The 23211-nt window shown below is 42.4% G+C and overlaps 1 protein-coding gene across 1 annotated transcript in view; it reads right to left on the minus strand.

Moving 5' to 3' along the window:
- sv2a (synaptic vesicle glycoprotein 2A) overlaps positions 1 to 23211 on the minus strand; it is a 215272-nt gene that overhangs the window by 134177 nt on the left and 57884 nt on the right. The window lies entirely within an intron of this gene.

Consider the following 23211-nt stretch of genomic DNA (forward strand, 5'->3'; position numbering starts at 1 on the left):
CCATATAATAATGCTTTTCTGCAGAAAGTTTGCTGAATTGTGAATTATTCAATAATTCACAATCAGTCATGCATTACACGAATTACAAACATAAGTGGGGGGTTCAGGCTATAAGGACACATTAGAAAACCATGGTTAAGAGAAACCTTTAGACCTAAGACATGATGTGTGCGATGTGCTTTTGGAGCATTGAGATGGAAAAATAAACATTCATGCTATTTCTTCAACAACAACAACAACAACAAAAAAAATCTCATCACATCGTGTTTATTGTTTTGCCCTCTGATCATGAACTGGAGGTCACAGTTTACCAAGCGTTTTACCTCCATGCAGCCATGCCATCAATCTGAGGTCAGCTGTCCACAGTTTTAATGTAGACTGCCATCATCAGAAAAAAAAAAAAAAACTTCTGTTTGCACGCACACGCAGACATGTTTGAGATTAAACTGGGGAAAAAAACAATCGTGCATAAATAGAAAATACATGTTTTATGTATTCCATTAAAGGTCACACATTACGTGGCCAAACACCTCTCAGCTCCACGAGGTCAACAACAACTACAACAACAAAAGGTGCCAAACTTCTCACCAAGCTGCACAAACTCGCTGAACGTTTCAGCAGCAGAGAAAGTGTTGATTTTGTCGCTGTGCTGTGTTGTGCAGCCCGCTGCAGCTCACAAAAGGCCGCTGCACTAATTAACAGTGACACTGTTGTTCTCTAATGGGGGGTTTTACTCCGCGTGGAGAACAGCGTGGACCTGATTCTCTCCCGAGATCAGATCTGGATTTATCATGTGAAGATCATTTCACCGAGGGAGGGAGTATCCATCTGTCCATCTATCCACCCATCAATCCATCTGATAGACAAATAGATCCGAATAATAATAATTCGTAAAATCATATCCAAAAACATCAAAATGAATCAAAATAAAATGATAAATGACGATCAAAAAAGTAAATGAAGGTTTAATAAAGGAGAAGGAAAACAAAGAAGAGAAGAAAAATAACCTCAATTGAAGAAAATAAAAGAAGATGGGGGAAGTTAAACATCTGATCATTAATCTGATCATTAACTATTACGCAATAATTACGTAACCAGCCGCTGAAATCACGTCAACAGACACCTATACATACTTTTTCCTCTACACAAAGAAAGGCAACAGTAATTCCCCAATCCCCACTTTTCTCCTAAAAAGCTCAACAAAAAAAAAGTGCTAAAATGACTCAACTGCATTTCTGGCTTCTGAGTGCAAGCGCCGGAGGCCACGAGCTTGGCCCCGCGCGCGGCTTAATTGCTGTCACATGTAACCTTACCTGTCTCCCAATTAGCCCTATGACTCGCTATTAGCAGATTCCACGAGCTGCAGGGCAGGGACCGAGGGCACCTCAGGGTTTGGGGCCTAATAATTAGAGTGTAATTCTATACAGGCAGGCTTATGATGAATATGAGCAGGACTCCTCTGAACACAGGGTTAATTAAATGAGGATCAACTGCAGGCTTGGTAGCATGTGATGTCCTAATATAGTCAATAATCAATAAAGACAAGACAGGCTCTGACATGTTTGTGGTCACTCTGCCTTCAAGGAAGCATATTGTTGTCTGTCTTACTGTTCTGCCTTTAAAGTGAGAACTGTGCAGCAGCACAATGACAGTACACTGGAGGAACTGAAAGTGTTTTGTTGCTTCTTCTCAACTTGTTTAGCCTCCATTTACTTTTGCACTGAAACCTCAACACACATATTTAAGCTGAATTAAGACATGAACTGCAGAGGTATTATACAGAAAGTTTGCCCAGTGGACTTCTAGATTAAAGTGTGACAAAACAAATAAAAAGTATCTGAACAAGTAGCTGCACACAATAGAAAGATTCAGATGTTTCTGTGCTTTGACAGGGGATGTTGTGAGTTTTGTCTATTTCTTTCCCAGAAGTGTAAGAAGGTAACAAGTGAAATAAAATTTACCAAAAAAAAAACAAACTAATTTTACTGATATTTTTTCAATTCAAAAAACCTTATTATGTCTCTGGGGTGCAATTCAAAAGAGTCATAGAGTCATTAGTGTTATATCAAGAGTGACGTTTTAAGTGGGTCTGCCTGAAAAGAACAAAACGTAAAGTGCTTTTGAAACATGTTTGTTTGGTCCTGTTTCTTCTCTGTCATGTTTTGTTTGAGGTCCAAACTAAACTTTTTGTCATTGAATTAATCTGATTGGTTAAAAAATATGAGAAATTTGGGTTAAAGTTTTTCATGAATGAGTTGGTGGTGGGTCCTGAAGCTTGATGAGGACCACCAGAGTGTGTGAGCACTGTTTGAAGACAGTGTGTAAATCCATAGAGATGTACTGTCCAAATATTGACCGAATTGCACTTTGAAAGAATTGTTTTCAGAAACTTTTCTGCCAAGAAATTCCCCAAAAATGTAGAAATGAAAGCTCAAGATGTGAGCTCATATCCCTTGAGGGGTTTTGCAATGCTCGAGATGTCCATTTCAGTGTCAAAAGCCACTCTTAGACTGCAAGACTTGGAATTCAAGACTTAAATTTAACTGTAACGAAATAAACCAGAACTTGTTAAACAGGACTTGTTTTTTTTTTTAATGCATTTCCAAGACAAGATTTTACTGTGAAATATTTCAGCTGTCAAATCAAAGTAAAGTTTTCTCTTTCAAAGGTTAACATATCCTTAAATAATGCAGAGATAGGTTTGTGTCTTGTGTTTGATTCTTCCTCGACGTCTGGACCGACTGCTGCACGTCTGAGCTCTGACACACGAGGGTGTCAGGACGAGGGCAAGAGGTGGTAAACATGACCGCACTGCATGGCCTAGGAAACGCAGAGGCCGCCGCTTTTCCTGTTAATTTATGGACCGCCTGACAACACCAGGGCCCACAATGCAACGCTCCGCTTCAGCCGCTGCTAAATATGATCCCATTGAGGAAAGGAGCCATCAAGAGGGCAGGTATATGTGTAACCTGAGCGAACTACCGAAATAGAAATTCAAAGCTGAGAATGACATGTTTGTTAGGAAGGTCTGGTGAACAGATAGTATCAGGAGGCTGTTTGTGCTCGCTGGAGGTCAATCTGCTGTGGAAAGGCTCGCTGATGGACAGACAAGGAAGAAGAACTTCATGGCTGATGTGAAAAAAAGAGTGTGAACCAACAGAGAAGAAGGGAAGAGAGAAAAACTTTGAGCATGTTGTGATTTAATTCTCAGCATGCAAACGTAAATGGCCCCTTGTTTGTTTTTTCTCAAACTGCTTTAATTTACTTTGTGCAAATATATGAGGGCGTTAAGTCGCTGCAGAGACACAGAGCTGAGAGTTTCTGAAACTCAGACCCATTTCCTTTGGGCGATTGGGGTTGATTAAGAGGTTAACTGCGGAGAGGCACGGCGTCTTTAAGGGAGATTTATCTGTTCCTGCTCTGACCCCTCTGGGGAAGCTTCCCTCACCCCCAGTGTCCCCAGGATTTATTTAGTTATTTGTTTATCTGTTCTGAAGGGTCACCCTTTTCTCTGCACTACATCTCAGCCCTGTTTGTGCGTCTCAAACTCATTTGTCATCCCGTTTCTGGTGGGATCATGCACAGCGCTGGTTCCATTTGCTGACTAAGCGAAGAGGACACGAGTGAAGGCCCCGGCAAGTCTCAAGACCTTTGACATTTGGCAGCGATACACTCCCAGAATTGGTTATTTTCATTTAACACGTATTTTGCTATCTGTTCAACTTTGGCCCCCATTTGGAGGAATTATGGTGTTTTCCTAATTGCTTCCTGACAGTTTTAATTCAGCTCGGCCTAAATTTATGGACTTTTATTTCCTATTTTTGTATGAATTCATTAATGTGCCTGCGTCTTCTGCAGAAAGGTGGTGAACCGTAGTTTATAATCCTGACAGATGAGACTTTATTTTATCATTTCACACAGGAAAATGTTTTCATAAAAACATCATGAATACACATCACCAGTGTGCAATGAAATCCCAGCGACTCAAGTTTGTTTATGTTTGCTATTTGAATTCATCATGTCAGAACATTGCAAACAACTTCTCAGAGGAGAAATGTTAGAAAAAAAAACGATTTAAGGTCAGTGTTTATGAGAGCAATCAAACGGCAACCTCTGGTGTTGAAAAATGAAGCCAATGTAAAAGTGCAGAATTCTGCAATTCCTCTAATGTCCACTTGGGGCTTTTAAATATCAATTTTAAAGCAGCAATAAGTACTTTTACAGCCTTTTACAAAATGGGTTTGTTTCCTTAATTTGTCAAAAAACTTGTTTACTCTAAAAAAACCTCCAACTGGGTGGCCCAGGTTTGTATCCAGTCCCACATGTCATTCCCCACTCACTGTCTCTCGCCCTAATTTCTGACTCTATCGACTTCCCTGTCTCTACAATATAGGCACAAATTATTTAGGACTTAAAAAATGTAAACTGTTTGCATAGCAAAGATGGAAAAGAATTATAGATGTACACCAAAAAAGAAGATTTAAATCAGTACAAAATTAGTTTATTGCTAATCAAATTAAATTCAAAAGCACCAATTGGATCTAATATTATAAGACTGCCCATATAACCTGCTGCACAGTAGGGGGACTAGGAGACACCGTTGTCATGATTTTTCATACACAAACTAATCAACACTACGTGCATGGGTGGTCTTTCATTGAGGGCTGCCTTTATTTGTCAAAAGCGACAGCGACACCAGGCTAGTAAAAGGAACTGGGCCTTCAATCGGGATGGGCTATTATTTGAAGTTTGACGGTAAATTAAGCTGTTAAGAGTTATTTTAAGTAGAAAAAAAAGATGAGGGGCGTGGCCAATTTGACTGACAGGTGGGTGTGTTGCAGTTGTTTGCCAGGCTGGGAGGGTATTGCCTTAACTCTTAGCTGACTTCAAGCTTTTCCAGAAGTAAGTTGGAGCCAACGTATTCAGTATGGTAGCCATCATAGCTGAGCAAAACTTCTCTTTGAGAACCAATGGATGGCGACACTGTGGCGTTCATGTTTTACACAGTATACATGTAAGAAATCAATCCGGCTTTCTGTTTAAATATTACAAATTCACAGTTTACTTTAAATAGTTTTGGTGATTAACCAGATTAGAACTTTTTATCTTCTAATCTTCCTTAAACGTAATTTAAAGAGTTCCATTTTCAACTTGACTTCTCAGACGACTTCTCACAAACCTCTTTCAACAACGTAAAATCCTCAAGTGATCGCGAGTACTCACTATCTCTCAAAATGTCACACACACGCTCACCGAGCCGCACATACTCTCACACCTCTTGTGTAAGGAGGGAGTGGGGGGGTTGTCACTGTTAGGAGGCAGCGGGCCTTTTGCTTGGCTGAAGGAGGGGGAGGCAGAGGTGGGGTAGGGTTGTGGGGGCTATACAGGGAATGCTATGTGGCTTGCATGACCTGACATGTCTCTGAAGCTGGAGGGGGTCTCGACCTTTGACCCCAGGGCTCCAAAACTAGGAAGATGAAAAAAGGGGAGAGGGTGGGAGGGTTTTGCCTCTAAACAAGGGCTTCTGTTTCGACCACTCCAGGAATGTCAGCTCCATAAAAAGATGCCTACAGAGAAAAAGGACAGAAAGAAAGAATGAAAGAAAGAGTACAGAGAGGAAGAGGTACAAAGAGAGACATTTAAAAGACCTATCTATCAATCAATCAATCAAACGCTGTTTAAGCTGTATACAATTAGATAGCTTAGGGAGCTAATCAGTGCAAACTCACAAGTTTTCTAGGGCTGGGAATCTTCTGGGATTCTTGGGGTCACTAATCGATTCAGAATCTATTTTCAATTCGAAACGATTCTGGGGTCTGGATAGACTGGATTCAAAGTCTATTCCTGAGTTAGTACATACTTCAAGATCTACTAAAGAAGGACAAGCTGAATTTCTTGCTGCACATTTGGTATTTTACCTCTAAAGATTACTCTCACCAATTTTATCTATTTAATCAGTAAAAAAAAAAAAAAAAGGACTGTGCGGAGAGAAATAGCAATGTTTCAGGCTATAAGGACACATGTTAGTGTTAGAAAACCATTGTAAAGTGCATTTTGCATAATATGAGACCTTTGAAACGAGCACAGGAAATGATGTGTGCAAACCTTGACTTTATAGTTGTCAGTACGCTAGGTGTCATTTGCTGACTTGATTACTGGTGTTAAGGCAGTTTTCAAGCATCATGAGAAAAAAAAAATAAGTTTAGCTGTTTGAGCAAGCTAATCTTATTCCGCCTAAATGTCACAAAATGTGTCGTCCTACACCTTAAGAGGTCACTGATTAATAAAATGCATCTTTTAAACATGATGTAGGAATTCAGATTGGTGCGCTCTGACGCTGACTAAAGGTTTCTGAGTGCAACTGCACATTGCGGTTGTTCCTCCCCCTCCCAGACATTTGTTGACAAGCAGAGGAGCGGTGTTTTGATCAAACATTCGAAATTACTCTTTTAGCGTCTACAGCCTGTTGTAGAGATACACTTTGGTGTAAGGATGGATTTATTGATTTATGGGTTCGAAACCAGAGAATTTAGTTGGGTTAGCTGACTTCCTGCACCCGGTAAAGCTGCTAAACATAAGACCACAATGACACAGACATGATGCAGCCTTAATTCATATCCTGTTCAGAGTCATATCTGTAGGGATGCACACTCTGCTCTCTGTCCTCCCCCGTCTCATAGCCTCAGCCAGTGTATCAAACACAGTATCGAGGCGAGCTAACTGTATGAACTAGCGCCGTAAAGCTGTTTGCACTTCTGGCCCGAGAACCACGGCCCGCTGCTAAACTAACATTGTGCTATAAGCATGATGGGCGATTTGAGGACATGGGAAAGACGCTGTTCTGCCTGTTGAAAGTTGACTGTAAAATGGCCTTCTAAACTACTATTTTATGATTTAACATATTGTTTCACACTTTCGTGTGAAAGGGGACAAGTTAGGCTAGCTTGCTTTAAAGGTCAACAACTCAATGTCTTTCTATGACGTGGTTGTAAACGCAGCTAGCTTAGCAAGCTAATCTTGGTATTACCTCGTTGTATCCGTATGTTTATTTTAGTAGAGAGGATAGGCAGTTAATTAGCTTTCTATTTAATTACTTCTTAAGGTCAACTGCAGCTGTAAAGCAACGTAAAAAAACCCAGTAAAAATTCCATCCATTCATCTATACATCTATCTATCTTTATAAATCCATCTATTCCCAACTTGAATCCAATCATGACGCGTTTCCGTTCCTCTGTCAGGCGTTCAGAATGTGACCAATGCACTTTACCAAGCTTTGTTCACTCTAGGCAGACAGGGATTCTCCATCCTTCCTCCACCTACTTAATGCACCTTTAACTGCCCCTTTTTTTTTTTGCTCCAAACTGCGGTCATGCGATCAGGCAATAAATTAACCTCTGGACCCAGGCTGAAGGCAGAGCCCTTGTGACTCTCCGGTCAGGGCGAGCCGCAATGCTGACACTGGACCGCAGGGGTTGAGTCAGGAGATAACCTTGTTTTTCACAATGTCTTCCTGGTCTGGACGACTGCCCAACACGACTGCCGTGTACGTATATTAGAGAACTTGTGTCTGTGCGCGGGGAGATGTCATCTTTGTGTGTGCTCAGGTTGTGATAAGGAGGCCGGGGAAAACTAGGACAACAGGCGAGTTCAGAGCAAAGGGGCTGGAGATAGTGGGGGTTCATCGTGTTCATCTTCAAGTGGCTGAACGAGCTTCAAGTCTGTTTCGAGGGGGTTGAGTTTGGGGCAGTTTCAGTGCTTTGATCCCAATATGCAGAAATGTGGTTTTCCTTCATGTTGTAGTCTTTCAAAAATGGCCGAATAAATCAGTTCAAGAAGTTTATATATATATATATATAACAATTCAATTTCCGCTCTTCTCTATATTACATTTGTTTCAATAAATTCAGATCAATTGCAGCGTTAAAAACATTTTTTTTTTCGTTTGTTGCAATGGCGTAATTTGTGCGCTAAAAAAGGTTTTGCCTTTCAAACTGGACGTGAATTCATAAAATCATTAAAGGTAAGCACTGCAAACGTTCAACAGTCCTTTATTGTTAAACTCTGCACTAAATGTGCAGTGACAGTCAAACCTCTCGCATTGGTCACAAAACGTTCTTTTGAAAAGAAATCACAGCACACACCAGCAGACTGGAGGAACAGCTTCTTCCATCCAAGCCCTTTGACTTTACTTAACCTCATCAACACGCAAACCGATTTAAAATCCGGTGTGCTCATTCTTGAATGTTTTAAAGCCCTACCTTAAATGTGTGAAAGTGTGTTGGATTCCAGGAAGAATATGCTGCGTATGCTAGTGCTTTAAAACACGTACTTTTATTACTTATATTTTTGTCTTAATATTAAATACATGCCCTTTGTCAATGGAGCCTCCAAGTGTCATAATATCACACCAAAGGACTATATGATCTTTTGAAATCGCAGCCCTCTTCTGTCTCAGCTCATCTGTGTTCGACCAGTACAGGTGAGACTGTGAACTGGTCAGCAAGCATCTTGATGGTAATTCTGACAAAAGGTCATAGGAGCTAAGTTGTTCCAACAGCTTCTATTTGTGGATCATGAATCCCTATCGACTGTGCCAGCAGCTAATCAGAGGCTCATACAGGGTTTTCAGACTCTCCTCGGATGGATCGTAACCTCTGATTGGATCAGCTCTAATCCTTCACTATGACGTCCCCGTGATGGAATTTCCACAGGCCTACTATTTGACGGTAATTACATGACCCAGGAGATCTTCCATACCCTGAATAAGCAAGGCGTGTGACGTGAGGAGATTCTCAACTCTGATAGTACACTTTACTGCACGGTTGCTGTGCAGCGCCGGTCAACATGCAGAAAACAATTCCCAAAACTGTGCACTATAGCTGAAGTTAAAATGACCCTGAGGTGCCCACTTAACTTAACTTCTGTGTCTCAGCGTTAGCCACGAGCTAACAGAGATTGTCCTCTCTCTGGTTAACGTGTGTAGGGATGGAAAAAGGCCAAATTCCCCTCCCTGCAGTTAAAATCTCAGACGGTGGTCTTTAACGCATACTCCCACTCCTGCTCCCTCCCTCCTGCACTCCCAATAAAAACCTCTGACCAACAGTTGACCTTTTGCACGGCCCCCTTCTCCCCCCCATCTTCTCTCTGCTCTTTTTCCCTCCGTCCATTCCTTCTTTCCCTCGTTCATAGCAGCCCACGGCGGGCCAATGGGAACCAGCAGCTGCAGGGAGCGAGTGGTTTGGTTTTTGGGTGAGGCAGAAGGGGGGTGTCAGGGTCAAGGGGGGTCACAGTACTGGTAAAGTCATCGCAGGGGCTCCGCAGCAGGGGCATCGCTTCTCCTTCAAAGGCTGCGCAGTGACGTCCATACACCCCTGCTCCACTTCCACCCCCCCCCCCCCCCCCCCTTCTCGCTCTCCCTCGCGGCCCCCTTTGGCCCTGCTGTTCCTTGGCTCTCAGGGGTCAAGACAGCAGAGGGTTAATAAAGTGATACCAGGTGTTGGCTAGAGAGACACGGTTTTAACCCCCCCCTCTTCTTTCTTAACTCCAACCAGCAGCAAACTGTGGGCCCCTCATTTCACACCACTGAATCCTGCTGGGACATCGAGCCTTAGAGCGAGCCCCGTTTGAAAGGGGTGGCCGTGCATGTCAGAGTGAAAACAAGCCTCAGGTAGCGTGCAGGGCATGCCCTCTCTATGTCCTGAATGTGTGTGTTTGCACATGTATGTGTGACACAAAGCAAAGGGGGGAGAGATAGCAGCAAGCTGAATGGCAACGCAGCTCTAAAGGGCCTCCAGGACTATACAGGGTTAACCGACCCAACAAAGTGGCCGATTATGTCTCATCAGAGAAACCTCAGAAGCAAAAAAAGATCCCAAATCCCATCACTGTCTCTGTGTTGGATCAATGGACACAGAAGCACACATGAACAGAGGAAAGGGGGAAGGGGCACGGTTGGCTTAAACGCTGTGCAAAGAGTGAAGGTGGAATAGTGGCTTCTTCTCCTGACCACTAGAAGAGATGAGGCTGAATGGCTGAAAGGGAGTCATTGTGGTGACAGCAAATGACCTCTGACAACAAGCGAAGAACAAACAGAAGGAAGTCGTCAGCGTACGAGTGTTAGCACCAACGAGATGATGAAATTAACGAGTAAGTGTTCAGGTTCGTGTGTGCAAGTGTGAAAAAGTGTGCATGAGAAATTGACACATGAGCCAGGACATTTAGAAAAACACCAGCAGTTCAATCCAAGCCGCTAAATGAAGGGGGTCCTAATTAACGCTAATTAACATCAACGACAACTTGTGGCCATTAGTCCAGCTAATCCCCCGTTTACATTTTCCCCTCTCGCAGGAACCCTGCTGGCCAATTCTTTCCGAGCCGCAGAAAGGACGCTTTGTTAGCGGGCTGGGCATCAAAGACACGAGCCCCCTCGAAATGAGTCGCCTCCATTAGGGCCTGGGAGCCGGTCCTGATCCAAACATGCTGCTCAAACAGCCCGGGGAAGGGAGCGAGGGAGGGGCAGGGAGGTCAAGCCCCACGTTTACACTGCTCCATCCGATCCATCAATGACTCGTTTGCACTCTTTCATCATCCTTGGCCAAGTTGTAAAAAAACAAAACATAACAAGAGTGTAGAATTGAAAGGGCAGAGAAGGATCTGTTACTGTAGAAAGAGTGAGGTGTCAAGTGTATTTTAAGTGTCGACTTCCCCTCTACAAGAGAAGCAAAGGAAGTGTTCATGTGACTGACCATGAGTGAGGTTACAGGCATGACACAATGCACAAGTACCCTGCTTGTTTTAGAAGTGTAAAGCTCGAGCAGACTGTGGAAATCCTAAATAAACATAAATACAGATACAGACTGAATGAAAAGGGGATTGACATATAGGTGGCTTTTTATTAATAATTCCTGACTTGACTGTTTCGTTTGTTTGATCTTAGAGGAAACAGAATTTCCTCACACTCTGTCGTGTCAATAACTTTCTGTTGCGTGAGTTTTCACCCCCCGAGTTTCCTCTTTATGTTTCCCCTTGAAAGGTCACTTTATCAGGGATTTCTTAAATGAGGCTTGAGCCTTCAGCTTCCACAAAAGGTCTAATAGAAGGTCCTGTTGAGTTGTATTGTGGGTAATGGAGGCTTAAGATTCACTTTGAGTAATATGTCTCTATAGCACCAAGAAGAGTCCGTGCGCCATTGTTGAATTCGTGATTAAGAAGTTGAACATTGACATTTTCTTGGTGTTTTAGGAGCCAATTTTCTTCCATATTTCATCGTTAGCTCATCCTGTCTTCTTCTTCCTTTGTAGGTTTGGATCAACCTGAGAGATAGATGGGGTGAAAAGCTCTCATTAGGAGACCCAAACCAACCCGGGCGCCTCCCTTTGGAGATTATATGTCCAGATGGTTGGAGGGCAAGAGGTAGACCCAGAACTAGATGTTTCATATGTCACCAGGCCTGGAACAGCTTGGAAGGTGGATGGATGGATGTTCAGCGCACTAAGAGTGAAGTCATGTATGTTCATCTGCATCGGTTTCATTGACGCATTATATTGCTTACATTGAGTAATATATTCAAACTCATGGAGCCATGTCTTTCCTGGGTGCTACATCCGACTGAAATACTTAAGATGTCTTTGGTGTCTTTGTAAACTTTGAGATTCTCTGCAGAATTCAACACAGCATTTTCAGATCATTTTAAGGATACGCATTTCCAAAACCTGTGATCTCTCTTTTTTTACGGTGATCAAATATTTTTGCAATCGATTCTTGCATATTTGTTTTGTGAGATTTCACAGATTTTTGACCTCCTGAAAACACCAAACTAGAAACAGAGAGGATGACTTGTTCTGGTAGATGCTGTCATTGCACGGTCAGAGTATGTTACTTCCTCTGCCCACCACAAAAAAAAAAAAAAAAAAACACACAAAAACTTCTCAGCGCCGAAGGCATAAATCCACAATTCCCATATTGTGTGGAAGAATATAGGGCAAAGCAGGAGCCATGAGCGGAGCAAGTTTAGCTGACAAAGGGCTTGTATTGTGCAATCTGTGCTGTAAAACATTGTTTCTTCACATTTTAGGTGGTTTCATGATCTGCTGCAGGGAGAGCGACAGTCAAAAACCAAAAAGTGAAGACTTAAGGTATATATTCTTCCTTGATTACAAGAACAAGGCTATCATTTTGTTTAATGTGTTTTAACAGTCAAATGCTTATTTCCCACAGGGTTCACCCTGAGTCACTTCACGCTCTCTCTTCAGCTTTCATGTAACATTATCATCACTAAAGAAACGTTTACATCACACCAGCATAAATCACTCCCCGACTCTGTTTCATAAAAGCGCTCTCATTAGCCGCTCAATGTTCTAACGTGCTGAACCAACGCAGTTTTTATTTCCCAGCCTTTGCTTCTTTTTCCGCTTTGTAAAATAAATACAATAAATTCCAGCACATAGCCAGAGCCGGGGGTGTTGTGTTATTTTTTCGGCACCGCGGGTAATCACAATAGAAACACAGCTGTGGTGATCAGTCCAGGCTCCCCGGGAGCCAGCGGAGGCCCTGAGCACATGTTCGTTAATGATCAGTTACAAAGGCCACAATGGGAGCTGCTAGTCGCTGATGTCTGTACTCCTTTGCATCTCAAACATTTGAATGACTTCCCCTTCTGCTAAATGTTTAAACTCAGGATGTGTCTCCTTGGATTGATTGCGGTTGAGTCGACAGTTTGAAGTCTTGGAGCGAGGTGTTAAAGGTTTTTGTTGGCGTCAAAGACACCGGGTCAATCAGTAAACTCAGTTAAAGTCTCTTCGTTTTGTCGGACGACGAGAATGCAGGTTTGCATCAAGTTTGAGGTGAAATTGTTTAAACCAGCTGAGATGGCTGTTCACCAATGAGTCCGGTTCTCCGCCTGTTAAAAGGACGTTTGTTCCCGCCACTGTTGCTCATGTCGTATTTTATTGATTTAATGATTTTTTTTGAGATGAGACAAGATATCTGACAGAGAGTGAAAAGAAACGTCCTCCTCAAGCTTCTAAACAACCATAATAAATACTCTCAACATGAGGGAGCTCTTATGTTGCAGAAACGTAAAGGCAGCCGCAGTAATCATTCTTAACAAACACACACATTATAATACATGACACTATAATACTGTCGGACTTACAGTTATAAATGACAGATTAGGAAAAATAAGTGTTTTGTCCAGAATGATAGATTAGCCAAAAGAAATGACACCTTTCTCATCCACAGGGTGAAACAGACGAGCCTCTACATGATGCAGTTGAAGCTTCAAAATTAACTTTATTGATTTGTCAATGTCTGTCAGCTACATTCTCAGTACAAACAGGAAGATTTTATGCAACTCTTACAACAAGAGAGTGAAAGATAAAGGTACACTGTGACCCTGTTTAATCACTTTATATCCACAGTATGCTTTCTTAATGACGACGGCAACAAGCTGAAATACATCGGTCTGATAAAGTGAAAAAAATGGATCTTCAAACTACGAGCGTTGCTGGAGCTTTTTGACCTCTTCATGCATTTCGTGCTTTGTACATCTTCTCTGCAGGAACAAAACGAAAACTAAAATACATTTAAGTATAAATATACTGTTATCATTTTATAACTATTGTCACTGGTGCCTCTTATTGTTGTTTATGTTATAACTCGTGTTTTAATCTTACAACAGTGTTTGTATTTACTACTGTGTTTTTGTGCATGTAACACATCATCAATAAATATCAGTGTTCTCCTGCTTGGTTATGGAGGTCTGATAGAGCCAGCACACAGAAAGCAGCATGTTGCTGCACTTTAACAAGAATTAAACCTTTGCTCATGATCAAATTAAATGACATAAATTGAGCGCCTGCCTGACAAATGACCTGAAATGGATCTGAAGCATTTTTGGAATAGATGTCTTTCAGCTGGTTCGATGTGACACTGAGGTCAGGGACTTCTGATGGCTGAGCCTCCTTCCAAAAGTTGCCCACATAGCAGTAAACATCAAGAGCAAGTAACCAACGCTTTGAGCTGAAGCTGCATCGAGATGTTTTTAAAAAAAAGGCGCTGCCCGAACAAGCTCTCACATAAACACGTATTTCAGCATGCATGCTCACGACACATGTATGCATAAACGTATGGACTCATGCACACACACACACACACACACACACATACACACACACAAGCACCTATCCCTCTAGGGTGATCCGCAACCCTCCCCCACCCTTGAAACCCGATCTGTCGGCATGCAGCACGGAATTCTCCAATCGCCCTGACTTTTGACCTCTGGCCTTTTTGGCAGTGCACACAAGAGAAGATGAAGTGCCCGAGCCTCTCTCTTCCCTAACACAAAAAATCCCCTGTTCTAGCAGCCCTCCCACACATGAGCATCCACACACACACGCACACACACACACACTGATTCCCATTTGGGACGGCTTGAGGCCAAACACTCTCTCTGATGCCCGTGAAGCACATGATCAAATCATTCTTCCTGTGAAGGTAGAAGATTTATGCGATAAGCGTTTGAGACTCTCCAAATAAAATCCCTTCATTTCGTCGTCAACACAGCAAGAGCAACAAATCTATCAACTTTTGAAGGTTTTAGTGAGGGGACGACATAACAGCCAGCGCTTGTTATCATTGCCATCATCGTCATCGTCGTCACAGTCTTCTCATTGTCCTCATCAACAGAGCAGAAGAGAGTGAAGAGCGACTCAGAGGCACAGAACATGTGTTTCTGTCATCTGCCCCCCTGACTCCATGTTTACGCGCCGTCACTGTGTGTTTGGCGTCTCTGTAAAAAACATTTCTTGTGTGTTTGGAGTCCCACCTGCTTAAAGACGTCTCTCTTAACTGACTTTCCAAATGGCTGATGATGCCGTGTTTCCCTCATACGGGTGAATAAAGGTTGTTAAATCAGAACATCCAGTCGTGTTTGAGTAAAGGTCACGGTTCGATACATATCCCGGTTTTGGGTTCACGGTTCAGTTCAACAGGAAGAAAGCAACATACATTCCCAGAGGCGTATTTCCAGGTGCACAGGAATAATCAACAACTTCTAGATTATAAAAATATATATATATAAATGTGAAATACATTTCCAACCTTTAGAAGCAATACGGCAAATTTTTGACCACCAAATTTTTGCTCCTCTTAAGAGCGTGTGATGATCAGTCCAAGTTGGCTAAGTGTGTGATTGCTTTGAGTCATCTTGAAGTGCCACAGGAGGTCGATCCAGCTGTTGTCAGTAAACAGTGGGTGCACAGTTATTAGTGCTCCATCACGGCTTGTTTGCCCCGGTTTAGGAAGACACACCAGTTTATGTGCTCATGTGATGGGATTTTAAACCGGCGCTTTCAAAAACACACACGCTGCTTTCACATCCAATGGCTTTTTTTTTAAAAACAGCCTAATGTTTCAGGGATTGGCACCTCTGGGTGATGTCATTTAATAATCACCTCACTAGGAACCCAACGTTTCCCGACACAACTGATTCAAAGAAGCAGGCAGGTTGCGTTTCTTGGCTCTGTCGTGTCATCTTGTTACCTGTAATTACTCTTTTCTTCTCATACTTTATTGCGTGCGCTTCTTCTTCATTTGTTCTTTAACTGGCAACAAACTGTTACGCGAGCGTTACTGCCACCCGGAGCCGAGTATGGGTACTGCCATCTGTGACTGCTTTATTCTCCACTCATACTCTTCATTTGAATGCATGCACAACTGTGACGGTTCGAGACAAATGTGCATATCGTTACATCCCTATAGGTCTCCTGCTTTAAATTCATTTCTTCCTCTGATGTCTGTTCTGGTTGCCTCTGGCTCATCCTGCATTTTAACCAACGTATTGATACGCTAAAAAGAACACAATGAGATAACATAAGAAACGATACTATACTATGCAATAAGATACAATAAGACAGGATGGCGGAGGGATATGACGTAAAAAAAAAACTGATGTGAAAATAGCGAATGAAGCAACAGAGTCCGCTTTATGATCCTATAATGAGAAGATTTTCCTTTACAATAAAGCGACGCGTAGTTTAACAACATACTGATGAACAGAAAACATAATGCAGCCGTTACATAACGTGCACAGAGATCATAGTGGTTGTAACACTCGATACGCTGTGCAGCCGTCACAGTGTATAAACATCACTCCCCCCTCTCGTTGGCTCGAGCTGAACTCTCCGAAGAAAATCCTGCTGCGTTCTCACATCAGCCCACTTGGACTTGCTGAGAAAGAAATACTCGGGGTCACATGCAGCTCCTCCTTTGTGCAAGTGAAAAAGTCCTACAAGACATCTTACTCCGCCGCCATGATTTCAGACAGTCAAAATATTTATGTACAATAGAAATAGTCAATTTGCTAAATTTGCTTTTAAAGGGATACTTCACTCATTTGCATGAAGCTTTGTATCATTAGAAACATGGTAGTAGTGTTGAATGGTCGTGAATCCAACCCTCATTTTGCCCTGAGACGAGAAAAATATGTTTTTCTTTGCCTGGAAGTTTTCTTCATGTGATGCAATATGACGCTTTTTGCATCACATGAAGAAAACTTTCAAGCAAAGAAAAACACATTTTTCTCATCTCAGGGCAAAATGAAGGTTGGATTCACGACCATTCAACACTACTACCATGTTTCTAATGATACACAGCTTCATGCAAATGGGTGAAGTATCCCTTTAAAGGTTACTTCGTGACATCAGTATTAGTTTCAGTCTGTTTCATAGCGGCTCACAGAAATAGGGATGGTAGTAATACGCTTTTTAGTTTCTCTCATAGTCAGAAGATCCTCCGCATGACTTTACCCAAAGTTTCCAAAACGTAGTTTTATCATTCAGCCTTTGATCCACAATCACAAATATTTTCATTCTAAGTAAAGATATTGAAAAGAAAACCTGTTTCATTCATCGGTCAGTTCTGCAGGATTGAACATGATGTGAGGTTCTTTTTATTTATGCTTTCAAACAGAAAAGCAAAATGTGTCATTTGACCTCAGAGCTAAACATTTTATGATATTTTATCTTGCTTAAAGAATTAAACTCAATCACATGTAACAAATCTGTCAGTCTTTATGTGTTACGTGTCGAGTGTGAGAGAGTTTCCCTCACGTTTGACCTTCTATCCCAAAATGCGCCTTTAAAATCCCAAAGCACCACCTCTCTCCTCCGCCATCTGACCGCTGCCATTTGTGCATTGTGTGTGTCCGGCATGACTGCTCTCGTCATTTTCCCCTTTGATTGGCCTGCGCACAATGTAATCAGTGTTGCAGCTGCCTGAAAAGGCCTCTTGTGCAGAATCTGAGCAATGCCGATCACCCCGATGCGTCCACAACTTTGCTTTTAATTCCATTCAGACGCTGTGACAAACGGCAAACTGTCTGCTGAACATGTGTCAGGACACTTGATTTACTTCTTTGTTTGACTGCACTGGCCCTTTTTCTGAATGTCGCCTCCGTCTTGTATGGCCGCACTGTATTGGTAAAAATTGCCATGGCCGTAAGCTTGAAATTTTAATGTACAGACAAACGGGAAGAATCGCTCCACTGTGTGCGTGGGTCATTTGATGTTCTTCCAATACACAAAAGCTGACTTATTCCCTAATTTTCTGTTTTTTGAACATGGATTGAATGATTTAGTGAATAATCAATCAAAATCATCTTTGAGTCTAACCCCACACTTTCAAAAAATGTCAAAATAACTATCCGGCGAAAACATGTTTTTTTTTTGTCTAAATGGGAGAAAGATCCATGCGGGAATGTTCAAGGGAAATGCCATGTGTTTTAAGTCATATTGTTAGCGAGTGATGTGCTTTTAACTAGGTATAACTCGGTGTGCCGGACCCCTAAACTGTAGCCAATCCATTAAGACAAAGCTCTCTTGATCCCCTTCTTTAAATCCTCCACCGTGGCTGATTAAATGTAGCCGATTTTCACGCCTGTGCTGAGGAGGCTGTGAGGCCTGAATGGCTCCTCACAGCGCGACACAGCGTGCTGTCACTCCAACCGGCCGAGGAGGAAGAGAAGGAGACCAGCAGGCTGCGCAGATCCACACTGACAAGGTACACGCCTAAATGTCCTGTTACATCTTGATTCCTCTCAACACTTCACCCGCAGACTGTGACTCGGACGATCTGCGATGGTATAGATTGTGTCAGCAGTCAAAGACATCACATACGTATATTAAAGCATTCGACTCACAACCTTCCCGGTGTTACGGTGGAAGTGAGCGACACGTCTGCTACACACAAGAGGATGGTTTTGGTCTTGGGCTTGATCTTCTTGTCTCAATCCCTAAATGTCTTGGTCTTTGTCTCTGCGGACTCGGGTTCGTCTTGGTCTCGGTTAGTTTGTTGTCTTGACGACGACACTACTTAATTAGCAGCGAAGGAGTTTGTTTCCTCAGCAACCAAATTTCTTCAACAAACATCGAATTCATTGATAAAAACCGTCTGCACCAAAAGGATGTTGGTGAAATTTAAATGTTCATGTTTTGTATGAATGTTCACGTTTAGTTGAATACAGTTGTATTGTTCTGAGTGAGGCTTTAATATTAAGAAATAAGATTCTTTTTGCTCTACTTATTTGACGTTTGTGCTGGTTCCCTTAATGCATTAACCCTTTCACCTCTGGATCTTTGTTTCATAAGCCATTTCAAAGGAAAATAACCCAATTACAGGCAAATCCAGTAAATTCCTTCCCCCAGATCAGTCCAAACAAAGCATTACTTATGCATCACTTGACTCCCAATACGTGACCCTTCGGACAACAAACTGACCCCCCCCTCGCCCTCCTCCCTTCTCCAAGAGGGTGTTAAGACCTGTCCCTACTCTCCCCAGGGAATGCTGGGAAAGGAAGGCCTCGACATCTGTCCAAAGCCTCGGGCAGACGGAGAGAGGAACATTCCTTCATCCTCAAGTAAGAAGACGGAAACTGGGAAAGGAAAAAAAAAAAAAAAAAGTTAACCAACAGAAAGAAGAGGAGAAATTAAGAGAAAAATGAGTGCACGATCGCTGACACCAGAGAGAAAGTTAGAGGAGACAAAGAGAGGCAGGAACGAGTCATTTTTAAAGAGGTAGAGATTTTTGTTTTGAGAATGAGAGATGGATCTTGTCTCCTTATGAAGCCATCCATCACTCCTTCAATAGCCCAGTGGGCGAGGGGTGGGGTGGGAGGAAGGTTTAGCAGGCACCCCAGGTCTCCTTCAAAAGGCCGCAAGGAGAGGAGGGAGGAAAGGAGGATGGCTGCAATGTGCTGCCGGAGCTGTGATCTTTACCTCCCTCCCTCCTGTGAAGTCAGCAGGGAAAGTGATTAGGCCTGCCTCTCTTCTCCTCCGCCTCTTCTTTCCCTCCATTTTCCCCTCTAACGTAGGTTGTAACTGTTTTTCTGTGAGGCCTGCTGCTGTTAACTTCTTCTCCTCACTGATGCACTGCTAATGCTGGCTTTCTTGCTCAATACACACCTGAAACAAGCTGCTCCTCCTCTGCATTATGCGCTCCTTTCATGCTACAGCCAAAAACAGAACTAAGATTCTTTGAAACTCAAAAGGGAACTTCAGCATTTTTTTCACAAAAAATCTGATTGTGATTTTTCCCCCCCAGATTTCCCAATTTTCTTGTCTCCACCTCGATTTGTAATTTTTCCGTAGTACATACATGTGAAAACAGATACACTGATGGTGGACGTTCATCGGGTTAGTATTCTTTTATCATTCACACACACTTACACACAGCCTTCGTAATGTGATGGCGTGAAGTATCTGAAGGACGATTTCTTCATGACTTCCTAACGTTTCAATTTGCCTCGTCTCCGGCAGTGTGAGCCGTGTTGATGCAGGAAAGAGATGTAAACACACTTTAACTCCCGGGTGTGACAAGTGTGAGATGCTGTTGACCCCTGTGTGTCCCCTCTCGTTCTGTTTGGGTCCCTTAACGTTAAGGTCACAACCTAGCACTTTTATTGGCCCTCTAAAGTCATCAGTGTATTGGGATTGGATGAAAGCACTCTAATGGAGTCAGTAATTGGTTCAGTTTATCAGTTTATTAGCTGCTCTGGCTGTGGGAACAGCTTTGGGGTTTAAAGTAAAGTATACATCATTAGCAAAGAAATGGCTGCTTTCATCAAAACAGAATAATAGTCAATAGACTAAATACTGTGTGGGATAATATTTGCTTATAGGTGTTATTTTTAGGCTTTTGGAAAGAAAACTAAAACATTTTGAAGATTCTAAAAAATGGGAAATACATTTATCTCTATAGTAAAAGTATGTTGCATCTTAATTAAAGTCTAAAAGGCCCCTGAAATAACAAAATCATCATAAAATATTTAAATTAATAAAAGACATATCACAGAAGATGTTACACGAACCTGAACCCTGTAAGTTCTATATTTATATTCTATTTATATTTCTATATTTATCTATATTTAATATTTAATTTGATTCAGTTCAACATTACTTTTCATGAATCTACAAGAGAGGCGGTAGCAAATTAAAATCTCCAACTATTCTTGACGTTTTGTGTCTTATTTGTAGTCATGTGATCAGAGGAGTGACAGGCCGTCAAAAGCTGCGTTCACGACCTCCAGTGAAAAAGGAAAGCTTTGCACTTTGGTCTTTTCTCTCAGTTCCCCATTATCTGCATGACCCGTCCCCTTAAAACACTTCAGACGAGTGAAAGGTCCTGACTCTGCACCGAGCTCTGGCTTAGATGTCAACCTTTGCTATTCAACCTGCACACACTTGTGCACCCCCCCCCCCCTTTTTTTCTCACTGCAGGGACGAGGAGGCACGAACACACACAGATACACATACAAACATAAAAAATGTGCAGAAACTACCAGACAGAAAATAAAATATGCTCGTGATATGTGATCTCAGAACAACTTGTTGAACGCACAGAGGCTCCAGGAGAGAACAGGAACCTGGTTCTGGATGAGCTGTCAACAAACAACTGTATATAAGCCCCCCCCCCCCCCCCCCCCCCCCCTCCTCCTCCTCACCCACTGTCTCCTTTCTCCCACTGACCACTGTTCAGGTTTGCCCCCTCACCCCTATGACCCCCCCATTGGGTCCTTTCACTCCTCTACAATGGCCGCCGGGGGCCGTGTTATTTGAGGCACTAAAGAGCCGTCCCACCCTCCCGCCCTCAGGACAATGACCCCCCCCCCGCTGGGAGCTTTCTTCCCCTCACCTCCTTAATGACAGGTTTCATCCTCTCTGCACTGACCCCCGGGAGGGGCTGCTGCTCCCGGTCCGGCCCACCGCCTTTCTGCGCTCTGACCTGCTCCACCAACAGACCCGCCTCCCGTTCACTAATACACACACACACACATTTACACACACTTTCACTCTCTTACATGTACTGTACACACGAGGATGCACGTTTAGTTAATAGTGTTCATATTTAAATCGCTGAGATTGGAAACATCAAACCAAACTGAATTAATTAAACAACCAGAGTCAAAGGTTTTTGTCTTCATGATATTGTAGAGTCTTTATTGTAAATATCTTTTCCAATGTTATTTTTAATAAATGCATCATGCATCATACACCCAAGGCAAAAATAATAATGTCTGATTGTAAAATGTCAATCAAAAGGAACAACGTGACGACAGGAGGCGTTCACACATCGAGCTGTCTCAGGTGCGTGAGACTTCAAACAGTCACACTGAAGAGAAAAAAATCCCACGCACTACTCTGTTTGTTCCAGAAGGATCCACGCGATGAAGGATCACAGCGAACCCAAACGTTTGTGATTTCTTCTAATACATTTGTGATGCCGAGAAAGAGCAGTGTGCAGGATTTATTCTTTAAAACCAAAAGAAACACAAACTGTGATAAACTGAAATTCATTGGTCAAATGTTGTTTCATTATCTGATCTTAAATTCATTCGAACTCGCTGGAGTTCTTAGATGCGTTGTCCTTTTCACGTTTGCAAGCTGTCCCTGATATCTTCCTGAGTTGGTTGTTCACACATGTCACACGAGAGAAGGTTTCTCTCAGGAGGCGAGACATGAAGTTATAACCAGGCAGAAGGGGAAGAGGATGTGATGCTGTGAGTAGTTTGAGAGAGCGGAGAAGAACAAACATCATGAAGCAGCTTCTTATACACGGAGATCACACGTAATAGTCTATGCTCGTGTGTTGCTAGCAGGATATAAATGTCACCAACCCCTCCAACTTGCTTGAGGTGAATTTTCTTGACTATTTCCTGCTGCGTTTTCACATCAGCTCACCCGGACTTCAAGCAGAAAGGTCACATGAGGGGGTCGAAGGAAAAATCCCAAGCAAAGCCAGAGGGATAAAAGTCGAGCTCTTTTGCGTTTGCACATGCGGCTCACTCAGGATGTTTTCAGGATTTGTGTGCATGTTTGAAATCGATTATTTATCTTTGATTGTTAAACGTCATTAACTGTTGATGTCTAGGTCTGGAGATGTGAAATTAGACAATTATCAAAAAAACAAAAAGTCGAGAAACAAAAAGTAAAAAAATAAAAAATAAATCCTTCCAATCCTTTCAACTCTAATAATCTTAAAACAGCCTCAGATGTGTCTTGTGACTCTTTGGAGGGGTCTTGACCCCTGAGTCGGGAACCACTGCTCTTAATCACATTACGGTCCTGCCTCTCGAAATCACCTCTTTTGCTTTCAGACGTGTTCAGACGAGGAGCACAAACTTGTCAGTTCCTTCCACTTAAGATGTAACTACTGCCTCCCTGTCTGAATCTGGACGGGGACTTTTTTCACTTTTTAAATACAGACTCCGGAAATTTCTTGAAAGCACAAATTGTCCCTAAAACTTTTTTGGGACGTTTTTTTTCCACTTTTGACCTTTTTGTCTTTAAAGCACTTTTGGTCACCATTGATGATTTGATATGTGCTTTATAAAAACAGTGGACTTGACTCATCCTGCATTCACTTGTGCATTAGATTGTCATGAATTATGTCTAAGCATGAAATAAATGTGTACCGATGTAAAGAGCTGCTATTAATTCTGTATTGCCGACACACTGCAGCTTGTTCACCTTCACACACGGCTCACAGCTTTTGGCAGATGGAAAAAAAAAAAAAAACACCTTTCTTTACCTGCCAGACGGTCATGACGCACACCCACAATCTCGCAGACTTTCACAAAATTAAAGTCAGAATCTATTCAGAAATGTAGGCAGACATCTTACTCTGACGTCGTTGTGTTAAAGGAAACCTCCGAGTCAT

The sequence above is a fragment of the Symphodus melops genome (genome assembly GCF_947650265.1).
Source record: "Symphodus melops genome assembly, chromosome: 5".
Classification (NCBI taxonomy): domain Eukaryota; kingdom Metazoa; phylum Chordata; class Actinopteri; order Labriformes; family Labridae; genus Symphodus; species Symphodus melops.